General features: G+C 36.1%; 1 pseudogene; it reads right to left on the bottom strand.

The window, feature by feature from the left end:
- Positions 1-282: 282 nt before the first annotated feature.
- On the bottom strand, positions 283-7,249 carry LOC132266825 (probable disease resistance protein At5g66900; annotated as a pseudogene).
- Positions 7,250-17,592: the final 10,343 nt, after the last annotated feature.

Here is a 17,592-nt window from a genome sequence, read left to right as displayed (position 1 = left end):
GATCCAATACATATATTTTAAATAAATTATATTTTGTTATTACTTCTTTTTTTTTCTTTTTAATTTTTAAATTAAGATGTTTAATACTTTCATCTAAATAAATTAAACCAATCTCTTTTCCTTAAAAATAAAAAATATAATACCAGTATAACTTTATGCATCTTAAATTATGTATCAAATATTATGCATTTCCCAATATAAAAGAAAATAGGTACCAGTATAACTTTATGCATACCTTTGTTTTTTTTTTTTTATTTCCCTTTGTTTTATTATTTTTTTCCCTTTGTTTTTTTTTTTTTTCCCCTTTGTTTTATTATTATTTTTTCCCCTTTGTTTTATTATTATTTTTTCACTTTTATGTTGAAAAATGCATAATATTTTATATATAATTTAAGATGCATAAAGTTATACTGGTATCATATTTTTTATTTTCAAGGAAAAGAGATTAGTTTAATTTTTTTAGATGAAATAATTAAGCATCTTAATTTAAAAATAAAAAAGAAAAAGAAAAGAAGTAAAAACAAAATATAATTTATTTGAAATATATGTATTGGATCAAATAATTATTTTAGACGTCTACAGTTTTAAGAAGTTGAGACATTTATACAGTAAATAACAAAAAAAAAAAAGTGAAAATATAATTTTTTTTTTTTGGTTACTTTTTTTATGCATAAATTATTCATGAGGGTAGATTGGTCCAATTTATTAAATTGTAAAGTTAAAAAAGTTTCATAGACGGTCAAAGGGTAATTTGGTCAATTTCTCATGTAATGTAAAAGGATGTCTTTGTCTAATTTGAACTTTTAGGGGTGTTTTTGTCTAAAAAATAAGTAAGTTTCATCTAAGTGTCTTTTTACCAAATTTCAAGAGGTGTGACTGTACTTTACCCTTATTTTTAATATATAAACACTCATCAAGTGTCCGCCACATGTTTATAAAGTTTCGGCCTTCGCCATAGATTCTACGCCATTTAGAAGTGTTCGCAAGTGGTTTGGAGGGGAGAGCGTGTGTAGGTTGTATGGGGCGTTAACAACACCACAAAGAATGTTTGAATCAAAACAGTAGCGTTGACTCGTACAATTTAAGGTTTTTTCTTCTCTTTAGCTCACGTGGAATGCTCTCTGGATGGAGCTGCGAAGATTAGCGCTACCTCAGTAATGGAATGTAGCCGAATGCAACAATAGACCTATAAATTTTTTTATATTTTTTTTCGAGGTAAGAAGGGTTAGAAGTTACATTAATAGATGCAAAGAGTCGAAACTTGGCACTCCAAAATCCAACGAAGGCACAAACTCACTTGACTATCGAGATATCTACTAGACCCATAAAATTTCAATAACCAAGTATAATGACACTTTTTTCTTTTCTTTTTTTTAAAAAATATTTATTAAGGCTCCATTTGTTTCGACGTATTTTTTTCGGGTAATGTGTATATATATATTATTTTGGTGTTCGGCAAAGATCTAGGTCGAAGTTATGGTCGACTCCATCGCGTGGGACGTGTAAAACAGCTAGTCGAAAATTGATAAATAAGTTATTTTTGTTAAGTTTTAATATTTTTTTCTTCATAAATATTTTATGACAACCAAAGAATAAGAAACACAGAAAATATTATTCAAAAAATATTTTACGCTCAAACAAACGGAACCCGTGAGTAGATCTTGCATAAAATCAGGAATTAAAATTTTGTCTTTTATAAATTACTTCGGTACATCAATCGTTGTCATGGAATGGGTTCCACCTAATAGTGATGATTTTCTTATACATCGGTTTGTTTCGACGTAAATATTTTTTTTTTATTTTTTATTTTTAAGATCAAGTCCATTGGAAGAAGTGAGTCGGTTAGATTTTATTTTATTTTTTCGTAAATATTTTACGACAACCAAACACAAGAAATTTTTTAAAAAAAAATTCTAAAAAATATTTTACATCCTAACAAACGCAGTCTTATTATGCACATGATCATTTGACAATCGAATACTAATTATTGCTATCTTATTATATAGGGCAAAGTACAATAAACTTCCCTCGACTATAGGCCTTTTCAGTAAACCCCTCGACTATTTTCTTACCAAATAACCCCCTCCAACTATCCAAGGGGTTAAAAGATTGGATGTTTGGACCAAAATGCCCTTATTGCTGTTTTATTTAAATAATTCATCCGAACTTCAAAAATTTATATCTTACAAACCGTACATCCAAAAATTGCAAATAATATATGCATGGGAAGCTTATGAAACAAGGATTCCATAAATATAAGATTTGTGCAACTAGCCGCCATAACCAGAGAGAAACAGACAATCTAAAAAGCTACTCCAGCAATTTACTCGGGATATTTGCAAGAAAATTTTCATAATTATTCATTTGTATATGGAGCATAACATATAAAAAATTTAGCCCCACTTGAGACGCACAAACACCAAATATTTAATAAGAATATGAATAAACATACCTCAGGTTAGACACCACTTTCTTATGGTTTCTCAGAAGTGAAGATTGGGAAGCCAGTTCAAATTGATGTCTTCATCAAGCACATTTATGTTCAGATCGGTGAGATGAGTCTTAAAAGGTTCCCAGAGATCAGAAGCCTCTTTGTTGCGTATTACCTCCTCTAATTTTAAAAGATCCTTTACCGATGGCGACAACTTATGAAATTCACAACCTCTCATGTCGAGCCTCTTCAAACCACACAACCCACCGATCCCCATTGGCAACTCACTCATGCTTAAACAGTCAGATATAACAAGAACTCTTAATTTATGGAGGCTTCCGATTGATTCAGGTAGCCTCAAAAGGTTTGTACAGGCATGCAGCCTCAGCATTTCTAAACTTGTTAGCCTCCCAAATCCTTCAAGAAGTTCTTCCAGATCATGACATTTAGTGACGCTGAGCTTTTTAAGGCAGACAATATCACAAAGCCCCTCAGGCAATTTAACTAAATCAACGCAACAGTCAATATCAATCTCCACAAGATTTGGAAACATATGGGGGATATCGATGGTACAGTTTGTAAAGGCCTCGCCAATCTCACACATAATCAAGGATATCTTCTGCAAATTCCTGAACTGTAACGTGGATTTACTAAGGGACGAAACTGAGACATTCTCTAGTCTGACTCTCTTTAGATTGGACAAAGAACCAAGCAGAGGATAGTTGCTCAGTTTAGCTGGGCAGAGACCATAATTTGTGACTATCAGAACCTTCAATTGGTCCATTTTCTCCATGAATTCAGGCAGGCTATAGTTCTTTGTCCGGAAGTTCAATATTAGAACTTTAACTTCAGGTAGTTGGATATTGCACCAGCTTGAGGAGAATGTTTCATCTGCAATCAAATTTCACCCATTGTGAATTTGGGGAAAAAGAAAAAAGATACCAAATATTCTGCAGCAGGTTTCATCTTGAAAATGTGAGATAAGCAAACCTGTAGAGATGGACAAGAGGTGGGCTTGCAAGGGTTTCTGCATTTGTTCAGTTGACCACTTGGGAAGGTCATTTCCTCTTATGTCGATAATTAACCTTTTCCTCTGTTCTACAGGCTCTTGGCTACTCTGGTGAATAGCCAGCTCTCTCAGCAGATCATGCTGCATTACAAAATGCTCACTGCCATCAAACTCACTTGCATCTTTCCTGTGAATGGTAGTAAATCAGCACGTGCACATGCATAAACTGACAACTAAAACTAATGCATATTGGAGTCCAAAGAAATCACTTTGTGCAAAATATTTTTAAAAAAATTAAAAAAAGGTCAAAAACTCAAAATTTACAGCCTATATCCAGTCCACCCCTTTGAGCATCTCGAACAGAATGGACCATCATTTCATTATGGCAACATTTTTGCATACAAACACACAAGACATCATCAAAATAACCATGATTGGGCATTTTAAAGAAAATTAGGAATCTAGAATACCTGTAAGAATAAGATTAACCAAATTTCGGGTGGATAGTTCATAGATGTTGGCAAGAGCACAGCCTTCCTCTAGGTTGTGTAGTTCCACCCCAATAGATCCTTTGATCTTCAGGAAATGAACCTAGGTCCAGGAAACACTCCTTGACATTAATTTTTTCACCCAAGGCATCACGCTAGTTTGGAGACAAAAAAGCAGATCACTGTTTGAATCAAAAATAGATTGTCCTTTAGACCATTGATTCAGTGTACGTTCCCAGATAAACTTAGATTGTCCACATAGTGATCCACCAACCACTGTAAGGGCCAGCGGGAATCCCCTACAGCCTCTCACTATCTGCAATTTGATGTGGCTAATTAAATCAGTTGCAGTTTCTTGCAAAGAGAAGTAATGCAGAATTTCAGACAAGTATACAAAATATCTACTTATTGATTTTCAACTAAATGGAACTAAAACAGACTTGCATATAAGTAAACTGAAGCTCTACTTCTTCTTGTTTGATTAATTGTATTTGATATTCATACTTCAAATTTGAAAGGATAATTTTGGTCAAGGTTCCAGTCCCTAGTTGGCCAGAAGTCAACGAGTACTGTTTCGCCAACTATTATAATAATCAAACTATTAGGATATACTAACCATGATTTTTCCATTGAAAAAAAGAAAAGAAGAAAACTATTCGGATATACAAACTATGAAGTCAAAAAGACCATGGTATTGAAGGCTGCATATTTTATATTTACCGATCCTTAAAACATATTAGTGATACAATAGTAAAACATTCAAGCATAAATTTATTGTGTGTACAAACACATATCCTATCAGACTAGTAAGAAAGAAAAAAAAAAAAAAAAAATTAGCTCTTATCCATGCAAGCGTTTGTATTCTACCTTGTTGACAAGATCATATGGTATGCTGGAGCTCCCACCATGAGGAAATGCTGAATTACGAAAAAGTTCCATGGCATTTTGATCATTCAACAGTTCCAATTTATACGTAGAACCAAATCTAAGAAACACAGACCTTGATGTAACCAATATCTTGTATTCTGGTATTGGGAAGATGAATTTCTGAATAAGGGATTCCGAACCAGACCATACATCATCCAGGACCAACAACTTAGAACTTTTTCCTATTTCATTCAGGCTCAGCAATTTTCCCAATTTGTCGATTGCATCTTCATCATTTTGAAACTCAGGCACCTGAAAATTCTTATGTTGAAACATGTTGTGAACAATGACCTTGAGGTTGGGTGTCTTTGAAACCGTGACAAAGAAAATATTGTCCTTAAATTTTCCTGTCCAAGCATGGTATTTGCAAATAGGTTAGAAGTACATAATGTAACACCATTAAAAGTTTATATTTCATAGATTAATGTATCACCTAGCTTCCAAGCTTTCAAAAGTCCAGTAACAACTTTCACTTTTGAAGTAAGAATTTGGTAATCAAATAAAAGTGAGGAATCAACCAAATACATGTTAAATAGATACATGTTCAATGAGAAAATAAAATAGTAATATCATAAATAATAAAATATATTCTTTTTGATATTCAAATAGTTTCACCTTCTAAGTAACTTTAGCATAGATATTATAAAGTAATTAAAGCTCTATAATTTCCTTATTCAATAGATATATAAATAAAAATTTATATTTATATTAGCCATGTCCGAGTCAGACTTTTTAAGAATTTGATGTATATATGTGTCCTATCGTGTTCGTGTCCCGCATCCCTCTCCTCTCCATGCTTCTTAGGGTCTGGTTTTGGGATAACAGGACCAAACCGATTCCAAATGTTCCAGAAATAATGAAACCTAACCGAACCATTGGAACCAAATCAAACCAAATTGATCATCAGCTCAGTTCTACAGTTTTAAGATTTCTGATATAGGCATTGATCATATATATATATGATCGATGGTCTTATGTATTTTGGTGTGGTTTTTCATTTGATTGGTAAGTGTGTATATATTATACATACACACACACACACACACACACACACACATACCAATCAAATGAAAAACCAAAATCTGAAATACATATATATGATCGATGATCTTATGTATTTTGGTGTATGGTAAGCTACTCTAAAAATCAAAATTGAACAAGTGTATCACACACACACACACACACACACACATTACTAATGGTCTCTAAACTAAGAACAGGACTGTGATCATATTTCTTTAATTTATAAAATTGGAACTAATCTGTTCCATCACATAACACTTTGCAACCACTGAAATATAATCAACGCTACTAAACTTCCAGAAGAAATGAAACTTCCAAATCAATGGTCTTCAACCATGACACAAATCTAAAGCCCTAAGATAAATTTAGCCTATAGCATGACTCAATGTAATTCAATATACAAATTACTAAGTAGTTCCTGAAGTACATGACATTTAACAAAAGTATAGCATAACAACAAGGCCAATACCTTCAATTTCGACATCATGGCAAAGCTTTTTGGCCAAGGTAGTCTTCCCACATCCTCCGGGAGCTGAAAGCACGACAACCTGTACACCATCCTTCAACAACTTCATCTTCAATTCTTGAAGAGGCACATCTAATCCAACAACAAAATCCATAACTCTTGGAGCTGCACAAGAACCTAGAAACACATTCGAATCACAAACCCGCCCACCTTTCTTCATACTCGACCACATTCTATCCAATTTTGCATCAATTTGATTCACCTTCACAAGAGTCTTCCTGCTATCTCTTGTCAGCAGAGCTTGCACATCGGTCTGAAAGAATTTCACGAGCAATTCTTCGAATTCCATGAGCTTCTTCGAGTAGGAAGGCCTCTTGAAGCATTTCAAGCACTTGGTGTGCGAGCACTTGCGGACCAGCTTGGCGGCCTTTTTCAACCGATCGGTGAACATTTTGGTTTCTTCCTCCGGAATATCCAATACTCTGTTCGATTTCTCAATTTCAAGCATAATTGGTTGGAGTGAATTGAGTGTTGATTCGAGTCGGTCAAGGTTGGACTTGAAGGTGATGGCTTTGTCTTTGACATCAAGAATAGCTTTCAGAATTTCACTAAATGCCGCTCCCAAAGCAGCCCCTCCAAGCAACGCCGCCGCCATCTATGTGTTTTTGCTCTGCACAGAAAAAACCCAATTCACTGAAAATCAAGAGGAATTGTGTTTTGTTTTTGATTTGGGTGTGGAAGTGTGCGAGAGAAGTTTCTCTGATTTTTCCAGGAAATTCAAATCATGAAAAAAAGAGGAAAGAAATGTAATTGTGTTTTTGTATCTGTGAATAAAGCATGTTTTGATTTTTGAAATGGGGTCGAAACTTCCGAGTTCTCACGCGCGCGCTTTCGCCTGGAGTCTTACTTCCACTAACGACCATTCGTTTAAATCAATCTTTGACGCAGACTTTAGTTGTATATTAAAATGACAAAAGTGTCATCCTTCATTTAAAAAGGTTAATTTAAAAAATAAACTAATTACAAATTTGGCGTGTTTCTCCGTTGTGAATTTGTGGATGACCTCATTTCGTTGTTATCATGTTTTACAAGTTTTAGGATGTCATTTGATTCACACATTAAGAACGTATTTTACAAGAAGTTAATAGTTAGGGATAGTGAAATATAATTAATTTTAATAAAATGGGGAGGGAGGAAGAGCGTCAGAATTAAATAATAAATAGTGAAAATTTGAGTCAGAACATGTATGGAGTATGAGATTGAGAACGCGTTCAGGACGTGAGAGCCACATTCGTTGAGAAAGATTGTGTGACTTTGGGTGCACTTTGTCCAAACATTAAAAATTTTATAAAAAAAAAAATTATTCATAATAAACGGTGAAATACTTATCATTCCTTATGTTGGTGCAACCCCCCTATTATAGAATAGGGTTCCGCCTTGTATCTGTAATGATAGAAATTTTGGAAGAGTGGAGGACGGGATAGAAGTCTTGGATGTGTTGGAATTGAGTGAAGGCGGCTTGAAGACTGTTTGAAGGCTCTTTTGTATGTTAGTTTATAATATAGTGGAGGAACGGGCTAATTATAGACGTTTTGGGCCAATCGCAATTAAGAGAATCCAAAACTACTTAGTTTTGGAGAAAAAAAAAATTATCCGTCTGGAGATGCAACAATTTCATTACATGCTCATTTGTGGGCTCAGGGCTGCAATCCATTGTGTCACACCTCAAGATGTACCATTTTGCACCCTCATTGTTATTTTTATTTTTATTTTTGTGCCTATATTTGCATTTTTATTGACTAAAATTAAATTCTGATTAGATTTGGACCCTTCTAAAAGCTTTTTTGATGATCCATCCCAATCGAATAATCTCAAGAATTTCTTTCAAGATCAAATGGGAAAAGTAGTCCAAACGGATGGAATTTTAAGGCATTTGGGATAAAAATGACCCACATTTTCTCATAATCATCAATTTTGATACTTTGATGATATGAACGGTAAGATTACACCATGTGATCCGGAAGAATTTTGATTAAAAATTAGTGTTTTGAACCCTTTGATTGAGTTCTATAGGAGTTTTAGGTCTTCTCGGATTGACCAAAAACCCCAATTGGGACTCAATTTTCACAATGTGTAAATGATGGTAAGATTGCACCATGTGATCCGGAAGAATTTTGATTAAAAATTAGTGTTTTGAACCCTTTAATTGAGTTCTATAGGAGTTTTAGGTCTTCTCGGACTGACCAAAAACCCCAATTGGGACTCAATTTTCACAATGTGTAAATGATGGTAAGATTGCACCATGTGATCCGGACGAATTTTGATTAAAAATTAGTGTTTTGAACCCTTTGATTGAGTTCTATAGGAGTTTTAGGTCTTCTCGAACTGACCAAAAACCCCAATTGGGACTCAATTTTCACAATGTGTAAATGATTCGTAACGTTAATAACTGATAGAATTACACATTTGAGGTGGCTTTGGAGTCTTTGTGACTGATGTCAACCAAAATCAGAATTAGTGAGCAGAAAACTCTAAGGCTTCGTTTAGATTGAGGGATATAGAGGGATTTGGAGATAAAAGAAAGAGGATAGTGATGAGTGTGTTTGGATGGGAGGAATATGAGAGAAAAGAAAAGATTTGGAAGGATAGCAATCCCTCTGAATCCCTTATTTGGAATTCCTCCAAAATTGACAAAATTTGAAGGGATTTGGAGAGAAATGAAGCAAATTACAGAAGGGGCAAGAGAGTTGAGAGACAGCCGGCTGAAGCTTTGATTTATGAACAGCTACTGAACTGGACTAGAATAGCAGGTGATAGAAATTGATAGATATGGGTTTTAATTTTTTTAACAATCTGAAATCAGGTGTACTGTGAAGCAATTGGCAATGTGGGACTTCCTAAAGAGCCCAACAGATTCAGAGTTGCATACGACAAGCTTGTGATTGCTGTTGGAGCTGAGCCCTCGACCTTTGGTGTAAAGGGAGTTAAAGAACATGCATTCTTTCTTCGCAAAGTAAATCATGCCCAAGAAATAAGGAAGAAGCTTCTGTTAATCTGTTGCTCTCTGAAAATCCGGGTGACTTATGTTTGTTTTCTCCCTCACAAATTTTCTACTTCCAAAGTGTTGAAATAAATTATTACTTAATATCATAATGGAATTTTAGGTCTTATTGGTATTAAATAATGGAATTTGTTTCTCCAGGGTAACCTAATTCATCCGAAAAACAAGAATTACAGACCTTGATTAGTTGATTTTAGAAAAAAATTTAAAATAAAACCCATACATACAAGTTAGCAGTTGCAGAGAGGGGGGGGGGGGGGGGAATATATGGGTTTTGATTTTTGGAACAATCTGAAATGATATGCCGATATGCAGTTGGGGAGAGAGAGAGGATCAGAGATGGAGGCAATGAGAGGCTGAAATGAGTTCGCCCTACTAATCCTACCAAAAAGGGTAAGATAGTAATTTCATTATTATCCTTTCCCTTCTTTTCTTTCCTTTGTGTTATCTAAACAACAATATTGCAAATTCCTTTCTTTTCTCTCATATCTATCCAAACATGAATATAAATTATAATTATTCTTTCATTTATTTTCCTTTATTTTCTTTTCTCTTATAATCCTTTCTTTTCTTTTCTTTTCTTTTCTCTCCTGTGTATCCAAACAAAGCCTAATTGGGACGATATTTACAATTGGACGGTGATACCAATCAACAATAACTTAAAACTTCAATATGACATTCCAAGGCTTCATTAATATCATAAGGAAAAATTATGATTTCAGTTCTCACATTTCTACAGTTGATATTGTCTGCAGTCTGTGCTTTATACATTATTATATACCAGGGGAAGAAAATAAACATATAATGTATTGAAATTCCATAACCTATTGGTGAATACTACTCAAGAACATAGATTTGGGCCACTGTAATCCAATTTGAAGCCACGTACCTTGGATTGATGCTTTCCTTGGGTATCTACATCTTTAACTTGGTACTGACCCTCTGGTAAAGGTACTTGAAATTTGCTCGTATCTTCATCACGCATGAATATTCTTTAAATGCTCGACTTCCATGATTGATGTTCAAAATCGAGCAATCTTGAGTGCATTTTCTTCTTCTTAACAGTCGGATGCAGAACGTGTTAGGACTTGTAATCGAGTTAGGCAACTCCTTTGCTCACTTGCATATTTCCTCTGTATGAGAGTAAATTAGTATTTTTTATTTTTTATTTTTATTTTTTTTCTTCTGAAGGTTAAAGCACTTGCCAATAAGGTGTGGTGGTGTTATCCAAACAATCCTATTTTTAATTTCTCCTCCCCCAACTAATCACTAAAAAAAATCACTTGCCATTCTCGGTTAATGGACCACTGTTAGGGATTGTCACATCTTCAAATTTAAGATGGCATGTGACTGACACGAGTTTTTAAGAGGGTAATTTTGAGAAGGTTTAGTGCAATTTAGTTAAATTTGAAAGTGAAAATGGAGGTGGATCTTGTCTGGACATCAAAACTTTCATAGAAAAATGATTCATAGTCGACAGTTAGATATATATCATTAAATGAATAAATTGCGAGGCACTAATTCGAGTGGAGGAAGATTGGAGATCGTTTGGAGGCTCAGAACCCTTTGGGATTACACATGGGAGGTTTATTGCATGCAGTAAGTTGTTGTTCGATAACGTTATTTTTAAGTGAGAGAATTTTTTATTATTATTGGTGATAAACTCAGACACACTACACATTACTCAAATTCTTATCATCTATTTTGGGAGACAGAGGATATACTACTGGCTACAAGGCCTCTGGACCCATGATAGTGATAGAATATCACTTATCACTACTGAATGTTGAAATTTCAAAAAAAAAAAAAAATTTAAAAATTTATTTTTTAATTACTACATGAAAACTTCAATACTTAAAATTCAATTCTTAAAATTTTCAATAATTAATTTTAGTTTTATCAAATACCACCTAAATTTAAATCTAATGGAGGGAAGAGACTATTTATAGAAGCTTTGTACAAGTCGAATGGGAAGTTGAGAACCCAAAACTATATGATTCCTTTTTCTTTTTCTTTTTTTATTTTATTATTATCATGTCTTGAAATGCAATAATCCCATTGCAAGCGCATTTTGGGCTGCAATCCAATATGTTGCTCCTCTATCATCCTCATTTTGCTGATGCCGAATTCATGTTTTTGAGGATAATAACCTATATTTTCACATTTTTATGTGATTTTAAGCTAAAAAATTCAATTTTGATCAAATTTGGACCCTTCTAAAAGTGTTTTTGTTGTGATCGGCCCATTCTAGAGGTTTCGTCAACATTAAATGGTAAAAGTAGCTAATGAGAGGGGATTTTAAAGTATTTTGGGTAAATGACCCGAATTTCATCATAATCATCAATTTAATACGTTAATGATAGGACGATAGAGATTTGAAAAATCAAGAATTGATACTTATAATCAGACTACTTCAGTGATTTTTGTGCGACCCAATGCTAAAAGTAGCTTGATTGAAAGAAGAATTTGAAAGTGTCTGAGTGAAATGTTTTGAACTTCACATGGAAAGATCAATTTGATAATGGTAAAACAGGGATTTGGAAAATCGAGATGAGCAATGTAGGCTCGAAAATCTTTGTTTTGTAAATCCTCAAAATTAGCTGTTCCTTTGAATTGAATAGTACATTTAGATTGATCATGATCCAAAACCGTGTTTTGAACCCTTTGATTGGGTTCTATAGGAGTTTCGGTCATCTGACTCTGCCCCGACACATTTTGGGTGGATTTGGAGTCTTTGGAACTCTTTTGACGTTGACTGTAATCAAAATTAGTAAGCGCACAACTCTAATTGCGGCTCAATTTTGGGGTAATATTATAATCAGATGGTGAAATCGACCTAGGATGGCTTAAAGTGATACAATTCTACTTATAACACCCATGTTTGGTTTAATTTAATTTTTTCACCAACAAACAGATCATACATTCAAACAGAGGGAAATATACAATCAGGAAGAATAGCATTTAACAAACATCAGGGCCAAATGCGCTACTCCAAATCACCACAACTGGCTTCAAGAGCCTTTTTACAAATTAAATGAGCCACAACATTACCTCCACGAGGAATCCACACAAGGGAAGAGCCAACACAAACCTGAAGAAGAGAAAGAACATCCAAGAAAACCACCTTCTGAGCTTCCACATAAACATTCAACTGCATCACATGATTGTAGTCACCTTCCACTATTACATTATGATAGCCCCAACTTTTGAGGAGAAGCAAAGACTCACGGAGTTGAAGGACTACCAATGTTATCTAAAAAAAAATGAACCACCTTAATGGAGAAACCCAGAAGATTTCTCAAAAGCATGCCACCACCACATAATCTCGTTGAAGGATTAAAAGTCGCATCAAAGTTGAGCTTAAAACACCCAGACTCCGGCATAGTCCACACCTCTGATGGAGAAGGAACATAATAGGAAGGGATAGAGAGCAGTCCATTTTAGCGAGAGATCTCCTAAAATTCTTGAAAATTAAGGAGAGCCTTTTGAGCAGCGTCGTATGGGTCTCATCATTTGCGTTTAAACACCACATCATTTCTACACTTCCAAATTGTCCAACCGTTATAAGCCGCCAAACCGGTGCATTCAGCTGCATTAACCAACTCCTTCCACCTATCACAAATACTAGTCCACCTCTTTGGCCAAAAGGTGGGATTTGGGGAGCAAAAATCAATTCTCAAGGGACTGAGTTTCCAAACAAGTATTGCTAATGGACATGTACACAGGAGATGATCCACAGTCTCGACGGCTGAATCACAAAAAGGACAGCAACACATGTAGTTTTATCATGTAGGTTAATGTTCAATTGAATAAATTTGAACAAGACACGGAAAATATATATATCTTCAAGGAATAAAATAATGATTTGTATAATTTTAAATTCGCAAAAGAATGTTTTGAACAGTAAGTGTTTACGCCCTATTTTTCCACTTTCCAGAGGAAGATTGCTCTGGTCAATTCCAATTGAAAGGTACTACGATGTTCCAATGGAAAGTCTTGGGACATATAGTAGCCAAGGAAGCAAACAGTTACAAGTGATTACATGCAAAGTCATAGGACAGATGGCAGCCTAGGAAGTGAACGATTACAAGTGGTTACATGCAAAGTCATGGGACACATGACAACTTAGGAAATGAGCGGTTACGTGCAAAGTCATGGGACACATGACAGCCTAAGAACTTGGTCGATTCCAATGGAAATGTATTACGATGTTCTAGTGGAAAGTTTTGGGACACATGGCAGCCTAGGAAGTGAGTGGTTATATGCAAAGTCATGGGACACATGGCAGCCTAGAAAGCTGGTCGATTCCAATTGAAAAGTATTACGACGTTCCAGTGAAAGTCTTGGGACACTTGGCAGCCAAAGAAGTGAGCGGTAACAAGCGGTTACATGCAAAGTCATGGGACACATGGCAGCCTAGGAAGTGAGCGGTTACAAGCGGTTACATGCAAAGCTATGGGACACATGGTATCTTAGGAAGCGAGCGGTTACAAGCGATTACATACAAAGTCATGGGACACATAGCAGCCTAGGAAGCGAGTGGTTACAAGCGGTTACATGCAAAGTCATGGGATACATAGCATCCTAGGAAGCGAGTTGATTCCAATGGAAAGGTACTACAACGTTCCTGGAAAGTCTTGGGACACTTAGCAGCCAAGGAAGTGAGTTGTTACAAGCAGTTACATGCAAAGTCATGGGACACATGGTAGCCTAGAAAGCGAGCAGTTACATACAAACTACCATTACTAAATTCTATAAATAGGGCATGATATTATAACTTAGAAGGTCTGCTTAATGCCAAACACAACATTTCAATATAATTTTACTTTTCATTGCAATGCACTTTCAATATGATTAGTCTTAGTCTTGCACTTTACTTTTCATTAGATAATTCATTTACTTTCATAAGTAACGTAGTTCTTCCTAGCCAATTAACCATCCCGAAGTCATTTATCAAAGGCAAAAATAACCCAGAGTTGTTCATTCCAGACCTCTTCATAATCGCTTGGTCTACAGTCTTCCTTTTGGAATATTGTTTGAATATCTCTTTAGAACTACTGCAGTTCCTGGCATGCCCATCTAGTTCCATCGAAACCAACCCCGATTTTTTACAGGCCAAAAATAGTGGCACGCCCGGTGGGACAACCGATAAAAGATCTTTCTTGTGGCATATCTGAGCTTTGAACGTGAAGAGTACTACCGAATGAGGGACGAAGAACGTGACGAGTACTACCGAGAAATAGTCAAAGAACGTGAAGAGCACTACCAAAGGTACCTAAGGGTGGAAGAAAAATGTGAGCAATTTTCCTGAGAATACAAGGAAAGATTCCGAGAATGGCAAAGGTGTCAACAACGCGTAAAACCCTTCCACGAGCTCAGAAACAACCACCACCCGTGGTGTCAATTCCACTAGCAGTGAAGTCGATTCTGCCAGTAGTGAAGTCGATTCCACCACCACTTCCATCGCATATACAGGTTCTACCTAAAGTGCAGTACCCTTTAGCAATAGTGAAGTCGATTCCACTAATAATAGCTCAACCACTTCCATCGCGGGTAAAGGTTCCAACTGAGGTGTAAAACCTTCCTCCAGCAGTAGCTCAACCACTTCCATCACATGTGCAGGTTCCACTTGAGGTGTAGAACCCTCTACCAGCAGCAGTCCAGAAAGTTCAATTTCATGTCCAACAGAATGTTCCACTTTCGAACATTCAGCAACCTACAAACATACCACCAAGGCCACTTATGGCTTTTCCAATGGCGTTTTAAAAGCAACGCCCTCCGAGGAAACCTCCTGATCAAGGAGTAAATTCAATCTGCCGGAAGAGTATTCCTTTGGCAGACCCAAACCCAATTCCAGTGGTGTTTGGGGGGCATCTAATGGCCAACCTACCCAAAAGTTGGCCAGAAAATACAAGCCAATGTGCTGACTTCTCCCAGCAAGACTGTGGCTTGGCCATGAGGAAGGTCGACAAAAATTTCCATAAGAAGCCGTTACCACTTCTTCCATTGGAAGAAGATTTTCTACAGCCAGCTGATTTTCCTTCAGAAATGGCACAAACTTTTTAATCGTTGTATATTCTTCCACATGAAGAATATAACGGTCATAGTATTTTTTTTCCAATTTTGGAAAAAAATTGCTACTATTTTATTTGTCCCAAATTCATATCTTGTGATTTTTGGGGGGTAAAACTTGGCCAATCAACTATGTATTTGGCCTGAAGATGTACAAATTCATCCTCCCCGTAAACCTCCAGACCTCGAAGGACAACGAAATTGGATGTGAAGGTTCAAATCTTCGTCGTAGTTAAATAAGCTGTTTAAAGTTTTCGGACCAATGGTACATTTTGATTGAAAAGTTTAGTTGTTCAATTCCTAAAACAATAGGAATATCACATGGCAAATTCTCACTCACATCTAAAATTTGATATGCCTTACAATTCTTCAAAGAATATCAGGTACATTAAATTTGGGGGGCAATGTTTACACCCTATTTTTCCATTTTCCAGAGGACGATTGCTCTGGTCAATTCCAATGGAAAGGTACTGCGATGTTCTAGTGGAAAGTCTTGGGACATATGACAGCCAAGGAAACAAGCGGTTACATACAAAGTCATGGGACACATGGCAACTTAGGAAGTGAGCGATTATAAGTGGTTACATGCAAAGTCATGGGACATATGGCAACCTAGGAAATGAGTGGTTACATGCAAAGTCATGGGACATATGGCAGCCTAAGAAGTTGGTCTATTCCAATGGAAATGTACTACGATGTTCCAGTGGAAAGTCTTGGGACACATAGCAGCCTAGGAAGCTGGTCGATTCCAATGGAAAGGTACTATGACGTTCCAATGGAAAGTCTTGGGACACTTGGCAGCCAAAGAAGTAAGCGGTTATAAGCGGTTATATGCAAAGTCATGGGACACATGACAGCATAGGAAGTGAGCGGTTACAAGCGGTTACATACAAAGTTGTGGGACACATGGCAGCCTAAGAAGCGAGTGGTTACAAGCGGTTACATGCAAAGTCATGGGACACATGGCAGCCTAGGAAGCGAGTCGATTCCAATGGAAAGGTACTACGATGTTCTAATGGAAAGTCTTGGGACATTTGGCTACCAAGGAAGTGAGCGGTTAGAAACGGTTACATGTAAAATCATGGGACATATGGCAGCCTAGGAAGCGAGCGGTTACATGCAAGCTACCATTACTAAATTCTATAAATAGGGCATGATATTATAACTTAGAAGGCCTGTTCAATGCCAAACACATCATTTCAATACAATTTTACTTTTCATTACACTGCACTTTCAATATGATTAGTCTTAGTTTTGCACTTTTCTTTTCATTAGATAATTCCTTTACTTTCATAAGTAACGTAGTTCTTCCTAACTAGTTAACCATCCCGAAGTCCTTTATCAAAGGGAAAAAAAACCCAAATGTGTTTATTCCAAACCTCTTCACAATCGTCTGGTTTCGCAGTCTTCCTTCTAGAATATTATTTGGATCTCTCTTTGGAACTACTGTAGTTCCTGGTATGCCCACCCGGTTCCATTGGAACTGACCCCATTTTTTTATAGGCCAAACAGTAAGATTATCCATACTCTTTTGTAACAACCAAAACCGTAGGTTCGAATCGCTAACCGGGTCCTTAACCAAACCCGAGGACACACTAGGGGTAAAATGGTCATTTTATAATATAAGAGGGTAATAAGACCTCAAACTAGTCAAATGAAGTCTAAACAATTATTCTAGTCATTCCATGAAACTCGATGAAGTTCTACGATTATCGGATATGAATTCCCAAAAGTACCCTTACCCGGTTCAAGGAAAATTCCGATACTGTTCCACTAAAACAACCATAACTCTCAACATGAATAGAATTTGAAGATGAGTTTGGTCTCATTGAAAAGCTAACTCAAAATTCTTGAAAATGGATAAAAGAATGACCCTATTTGGGATCAGAACTAAGAAGTTATGACCGTACGAAGTCAAGAGTTCCAACTGATAACTAAAGAAGGTAAAATAGTGCACTGGGGCTGAACTGGTTCAAGATGGGCAGTGTGCCCATTCTTGAACCAAAGACCCCCCCTTGAACCAGTTCAATGGGGCTGAATCGGTTCAAGATGCCTAGAACTTTAAAATTACCCCAAACAGCCTAAGTTTATGATCTTGTGCACTTTGGCACTACT

This window comes from Cornus florida, unplaced genomic scaffold, assembly GCF_030987335.1.
Source record: "Cornus florida cultivar Cherokee Brave unplaced genomic scaffold, ASM3098733v1 CherokeeBrave_3.0.0_Hap2_Chr07, whole genome shotgun sequence".
Classification (NCBI taxonomy): domain Eukaryota; kingdom Viridiplantae; phylum Streptophyta; class Magnoliopsida; order Cornales; family Cornaceae; genus Cornus; species Cornus florida.
The sequence above is the reverse complement of the archived record's forward strand: the minus strand, read 5'-3'. Positions and strand labels throughout refer to the sequence as shown.